Source organism: Cornus florida, unplaced genomic scaffold (assembly GCF_030987335.1).
Source record: "Cornus florida cultivar Cherokee Brave unplaced genomic scaffold, ASM3098733v1 CherokeeBrave_3.0.0_Hap2_Chr06, whole genome shotgun sequence".
Lineage (NCBI taxonomy): Eukaryota > Viridiplantae > Streptophyta > Magnoliopsida > Cornales > Cornaceae > Cornus > Cornus florida.
In genome coordinates, this window is record NW_026775576.1 from 97,763,453 (window position 1) to 97,771,588 (window position 8,136).

Below are 8,136 nucleotides of genomic sequence, written 5' to 3' on the forward strand. Positions count from 1 at the left end.
TAATCTTTAAATAATTTATATCTATAAACATATATATATATAAATATATATTCCTTCCATAATTAACTCATTAGTTAATTAAATCATATATACTTATAAATATCAATAAATATATATCTATATATATATCTTTCCATAACAATTATTAATTAATTATATTTATATATAATTATATATATATATATATATATATATATATAATTGATACAAAAGTGATCATTTAAATAATTAAATAACTACGGACCTTCATTAATTAACCCAATAAGGTTTCATACAAGCCCAAGACCACATCTTTTGGTCCAACTTTCCTTAAGTCCAATCCAATTAATTTAAATAAATAAGATAATTAATTAAATACAGAAATTAAAATAACTAATTACATGAAGCACATAAACAAACAAGAATTTACAACTAAGTCATATAATACCAATAAAATCAACACACCAATAATTCAATCAATAATCAACCACACAAACAATCAATCATCATACATAATCACGAAATATAACTTAATTAAAATAAGATAATTAATCTAGCACTCAATAAAATAAAATAAATCATTGAAAAATAAAATAAAATAATTAATCCTAATTAATAAATCTTTTAAAATTATCGGGGTATTACAGTTGTTGTCACACATTTCCTCCATTGACTGAAACTAAGCTTTCCTTGTAATCGAAGACTAAAGTGAGAACTGATATTGTATTTCCAATTCCAAGTTCATTAATTTCTTGGGTACCATGATCGTAAAGGAACAACTTGCTAGATCTACATAGGAGAAACAAACCATTCTTCCAAAATCCCAACGGTCTATACAATTCCGGAAAAGGGCCAAAAGATAATAGTCTAGTGCAGGACCCCTCAACACCACCAAATTCATTACTCATCCATATGTCGTATGATTTCTGTTCAGTTAGAGTATACACAATCACTGCAATGGAGTCATGATCGAAAGGCACAATCGCCCTTGTATGCTTATCCTTGAAGAAAAGATCCATATGAGTTGATGGCACTGGTGTGGTAAAGAAGACTTCATCAGAAACATCAAATGAAAGGATCACCCCACCAATGTCTTTTACACGGGCCCACTAGCAAATGATCCTATTGTTGCTACATACTGAGCTCCAGGAATGGTGTCCAATTTTAGCTGGCACATTACTGATATCAAATTTTCTCCAACGATTGGTATTCAAGCTGTAAATCTCAACTTGCCTAGCCTTGATGCCATAATCTTTACAACGCAAGATATGTACAACCCTGAAGTCGTTAGTTTTGGAATCGAAACCAAATCCAACACTGCCTCTCAATTTATGAAAGTGTGGCGGACGAGGTATTTCGGATTTGGGTAGAATCTTGAAATATCTAATTGTAGGGTTCCATAGAACAATGTTATCGGGTGAAGAACCAAACACGCCGGCTGAAGAACCATACAAACAAACTATGCCGGCACTGTTAGGAAACATGCTAGTTTTAAAAACTTTTCGAGAGATTTTAATTCATAGATCTTGATTCATTACATAGAGACAAGTTTTATACAAAAATAAAACATGATGTATCATTCAATTAAAAGATTGAATACTTACATCAAGGTTTGAGTAAACCTTAGATCTCTCCTCTAAAGTGAATGTTCTCACTTATTGTAGATCCCTTTTGCTAGACACCTTTTCCATGGATCTCCATCTTCTTGGTAATGGTCTTGCCTTTAGGAATCACTCATAAGCCTCCATGAATGACCTTGAAAAACTAGGTTTGTGGGAGCCTCCATTAGATGAGAACACTAACCCTAATTTACTAGAGAGAGAAAATTTATTCCTTTTTTTCCTTCTCATAAAAAAATCATCCCCAAAATATACATAGACCATGTATATTTATAGGTAACAAAAAAATAAAGAAAATGAAACAACAAATCCTTCTCAATCTCTAATTCACATGTCTCAAATCTAATATGATTCCAATATCAAGTTGGGCTATGAGTGAGAATCCATTGGGCCTATTATTTTATTGGCTACAATGAATTAATAATTGGCCCGGTCCATGGACCCAATTCAATTAATTCATAAATTAATTTTTACTCCACTAAAAGAAATTAATTGAACTCCAATTAAATAATAAATAACCACTAAGTCAATATTGCACTTTGACCCCTCTATGCATAATTAGTTATCGGATAAATAAAGCCATCAATCCGACTACTTAATTAATATATTTATTTTCGTACCATTGATTATTTCTGACTCGATCACAATAAAAACATTTGTTTGACAAAAATAATAATTTAAATAAATAAATATATAATAAATCATTTTGTCTAAAAACATACGAAGGCTTTCGAATTTACTTTGTGATCAACCATAATCAATACAAAATAAATACAAGTAGTAATGATGCAAATATTGAAAATATAACCCTCTAACTATTAATTACATAACAACCCAAAGTGTCGGTCTAAGGATTCCGAAGAATCCGCCGAATAAATCAAAGTAATTATTAATTAATAAAAGAGTCTATAATTTTCTCATACTTAAGAGTCAAATGCCATGACGATGATAGGGAGCAATTGCATACGACGGCTCTCGCAATATATCTCAACCTAACGTGGATCCAGTTCAAGTCTTAATTAATTATGAGTCCATCCATAATTACCGACTATGAACCATTTATGATTACTATTTATATTCATGTATTGATCGCCATCACATACATATATAAATATCTCTTGTAATCAAGTGGACACTATCAATTCTATAATGAATCGAAATATAATACATTGAATTCACCAATTGTATAAAAACATAAATATTTCAGAAACGTCATGAACTTATGTCACTTTATTCCAAATAGGAATTTGCTATGCCAGGGCATATAAATCCCAACAGCTCCCACTTGCCCTTATAGCCAATTCAAATTGCACCTAACACCAATGTAATCCAGATGATGATTAAAATTGTTGATCAATGACACCTTTGATAATGGATCAACAAAGTTGTGTTCCAATGCAATGTTCTGGCTACAAGTACATTTTCTTGCCAGACAATATCATGTAGAACATGATACTTCCTCTCAGTGTATCTTGTTCCTCTATAGAACCTTGGGTCATTGGTTTGGACTAATTCTGCACTATTGTAGCAACATAGCTCAATAGGCAGGCTAGTATACTCTACAACCTCTAAATCAGTGAGATCAAACCAATAGGCTTCATTTGCCGCCTTTAAGGCTGCAATGTATTCCACCTGCAGGTTTGAGTCAGCAGTTGAAATCTGTTTAACAATCTACCAACTGATTTCCCTTCCATTAAATGAACATACACTGAGTCATAAACCTCATAGTATCTACTTCTAATTGAAAATCAGAACTAGCATACCTGACTAGGACCATATCATCACATCCATAACTGAGTATGATATCCTTGGTCCTCCTTAGATACTTAATGATATTTTTCACAACAGACCAGTTATCAAGTCCAGGATTGGACTGATATCATCTGACTATCCCTACAATGTAGCGGATGTCCTATTTGGTATAGACCATGGCATATATGAGACTCTCATATGCCAAAGCATATAGTTTTAGTCTCATTTGCTCAATCTCCTCTGCTAGTCTTGGAAAACTACTTAATAGAGAGAGCAATCCATATCAATTAAGCAAGAACTCATTCTTTGAGTTATGCATACCAAACTTGGTCAAAACTTTATCATGTAGGATTATTAAGATAAGCCTATTTTCCTTTTAACCTGATCTTGCAAAAGCTTGATCCTAGGAATATAGCTTACATCTTGAGAATCTTTCATTTAAAAGTAATTGAACAACTACTTTTTTATTGATGACAAAACTTCCACGTCATTATAAATGAGTAGGATGTCATCAATATATATAGAATCAGAAAAATAATGACATTCCCTTGTACACTCATGATTTATGCACTAAGAAATTTTCTGGTATCTTTTTGTAGATTAACTTGCCTTCCATAGATATCACCCTACTAGAAAGTTCTACAAAATTCCAAAATTTATTAGAATACATAAATTCTGTGATACCCCTCGGATCCGAGACACGGGTTGATCAGGCCCAGGCCCAAACCCGAGGGAATATCAAACAATTAAAGTATTTTAAAACGAATACAGATGACAAAAAGAACAATAAAGATAGAATAAAACTGCAAGAAATAATAATTATAAAATCCTCCATGTGCAACTGAAAATTGAAACTCCAATCCTTCAAAATTTCAAAGTTACAACTTGGGAATCCGCTGATGGACCCCTAACTAAAAATTCAACTGAGACTGAAACTGAAAATAGATAATACTAGAAACATCGGGGAAAGTCCTACGTAATCCGGTGAAAGTGAGACTGTCCTCGACAAGCACGATCAAGCTCTAAGGCTGGAACCGTCCTGTACCTGAAAAGAATAATAAAGGAGTGGGTCAGACCCACAAGCAAGTTCTAATCTAACTGCAATCCATACAGTGACCCGATACGCAGATACACCGTAGACATCTCACAATATCTATCTAGTCCATACGTATAAATATATCCACACTAAGGGACATTCACTAGTCTATAATAGGGGTCTCAACCTGAATAGAAGGCAACATGCGAATACGCACCCAAAGGTGGGCATGAGTACCTAGACCTAACAGGGTACACCTCAACCTATTATAACCACCTACGCATCCATTGCATATACGCACCCTAACCAACGAGTCTGAGACTCAAGCTCAACTTGTGGTACCATAAACATATATATAAAGTCTGTCCAAATCCAGGGTAAGCAGTTTATCAATTTATTAAACTGACCTACAATAAACCAACTAGTTAGTCACTCAACTTATTCAGTGGATATGACTTAACTACCATCCGTTAATCCAGGAAGTCATCCAACTTGGTTACAGCTGATCTGACTTAGTCACAATTAGGATTCGATATCTTACAATCCATTCCATTAATCCATTAGGTTAGGTCTTAGCGTTTTGAAGCTAAACCATCCCTAGTATGCCACCGTCCCATACCGGTGCATCTAATCCTCCATATCAATGCCAATTACAATATAGAAATCATAATTTAGTAAATTACATTCCAAAACATTATCCAAATAATTGCAGGAAGATATTTGATGTTCTAGCAATTAAAAATCCAAACGATAATCCATATCATTGCAGAAAGTATTTACTATTTCAACAATTAGCCTCCAAAGCATGCATAGGTCAACTTCAATACATCAATGACCCTATAATGTATTTAGAACAATTTATAAACATATTAGATCCCACTGGAATGCTCAAAAATAAGCTTGAGCAATTAAGTCTTCTTCCATCCCTTAATCGTGTACAATGTGCATAAATTTTATACAGTTTGTTCCGTTAATTTAGAGGTAAACTTTAATCAATTAAAAGACCTCTTAATACCCAAAGTTAACTTCTTAATCACCATGGCAAGTCCCAATATTTTTTTTTAAACAGTTCCAACACACAACAGCTTCAAACAGTGCATTAAACACCTTCCGGAAGCAAACTGAGCGAGAACAGGTTATGAACAAAGGTGGAGCCAGCTCCAATTTTTATTGGAGCCTGCTCTACTTGGGTAGAGCCGGCTCTACACCTCCTAGAGCCGGCTCTACACTAGGGGGGAGCCGGCTCCCTCCTCCATGGAGCCGGCTCTCTCCCTCTCTGAGAGCCGTCTGTCCATCTGTGACTTCTGCGACCTTCGTCTTCAACGCCGGCCGCTTCCCATCCATTTTATTTAGTTTTAAACTGTTCCTAAGGGTCCTAACTATGTCCAGTATAATCCCCATGGAGTGTTTACAACAGTTGAAATCAAAAACAAAAACTACAAGTTCCACAGACAAATCATGCTTAGGAAAACAACTACTGTAATGAACTTTAAAAAACCATCACCGAATGTATTCAAGGCAAAGATAAGGTTAAATTGACATATAAAAACATGCTTATTTCAATTATTGATCCATTAGAACCCTAGAGTATGTCTAGGTGCACAGAACACAGGCCAACGGGAAGGAGGAAGAAAAGAACTTGCCTGAAGTTTTGGACTCAAAACTTGTCGCCGTCTTCCCAACGTCCGGTAACCACTGCAATACTGTCTAGCCTCCTAATACCTCTGCCCTTCCCTTCTCCTAGGTCCAACCCTAAAATCCCCGTCGAATCCCACACCAAACAAAAGCTGTTCTCTCAAAACCTCACTCTGTATCTCTCTGTTTTTATGTTACGCGAGTAGAGTCTTTTTTTCCAATCCTTAATACCAAGAAGCATGTATATATATAGGCGTACAAATCCCAAACCCTAATCCTTGTTTAATAGAGACAGAGCCCTCCTTGGCCCATAAACTGACATATGATATACACATTGCCGGCTATAACTGAAACCCTAATATAACTATATGTGTCCCATACAGTCCCGTGAAAACCAAATTAAACAAAACAAATAAATTTACCACTTAAATAATTAACTATAATTAAATAAATTAAATCAAAACAATTAACTCAAATAAATTAAAACAATTAAATCAATTTACTACCACTTAAATAATTAACTAGAATTAAATATATTAAATCAAAACAATTAACGCAAATAAATTAAAACAATTAAATCAATTTACTAATTAAAACACTTAAACAATTAAATAATCAAATTAATTCAACTAATCACACATAATCAAATAAAATGCAATTAACTACTAAATTAAAATCCCCGGGATATCCTTTTTAAAATTAGGGGTATTACAAATTCCAACTCTGATTTCATAGTAACTCGCCAAAACGATCTGTATCCATATCGGTTCACGCTTCCGTGTAGCTTACTGGGTCCAACTCATGTTTAACAGGAATGTCCATAACGGTCTCACCTAAAAACATGATTCTGTCGAATTGGATAATTAGCCTCCCACTACATCAATGTACCGATGAAGAAATCTGTGTACTAGATGATGCTGACGCATCAATAGGGAATTCATCTATAATTCTAAATTTTATACTAAGTGTGTTCATATGTGGTACATCTGGTACTCTTACCATATTCTCTAACACTATGCCACTAGGTATGTGATTCATAATATGATTCTCCTATAGATAAACAGTGAGTGTAAACAATCAAATTTTATCATTGAGATTATAAAATAATCCGTCTTAGTGACATTTTAGAGTAGCTATCAAATCTATCATGCGTATGATTTGTTTCCAACTTACTTGTCCACATCAAGCGCACATGTGCAAGACTATCCCATATGTGCATGTGATTCAAACTAAGATTTAGTCAAAAACATAGCTTAACGGTATCCTTGAGACAGACTAAGATGGAATGCAGTTTATAATACGCATCGATGTCATTAACGCTAAACTCTTAAATGAAAGAGATAATGTGGCATAACTGATCATAGATCTAACCCTGTTAAGTGGAATTCTGTTATTCCTATTTGATACCTAAATTAATTTAGCGTCAATTGCAGAAAACTGGTACACAATACCCTCATTGACCATATAGTCTTTGCACTATCCCAAAAAATACTCATATCTTCGATCAGATCGAAGTGTCTTGATAAGTTTACCTAATCTGTGGTCCAGATCAGTCTTGACCCTCTCAGAATATACCAAAAGTATAAGACTTGTGTCGCAACAGGTAAATTTATCCAAAACGTGAGTAATCTTGATTGGATGTTCATAAGACCACACGTGTCCGTGTGTACCGACTCCAATTGTTCTTTATGTCTATTTCATTTGGCTGATTAAGCCCTTAGAGTTATCTATCATTCAAAACAGGATTCACAAGTTTGGTTTAGGCTCCTCTGCCTCACTAGGTAATAAACCTTCTTTGACCAATCTTTGAATCTCATTTTGATTGATTACAACCCAAAAATAGACACCAAAAAAATACAATGAGTCAGGAATAACAAATTTTCTCTTAACATTTAATCTAGAAGATGCAACATTAGTTTCTACATCCTGCAAATCATAAGAGCTTATGATTATAGTATATTAACCATCTTTCAATACACCAGAAGCAATCGCATATCTATTCAATCTTATAAAACCATTTTTACAAAATAACAATCTAGTTTTTATAAACTACAAGTGAAACAAGAATTAGATAGCGTCTAACTTCTGTGCATAAAGATAGTTCTCTAATACTAA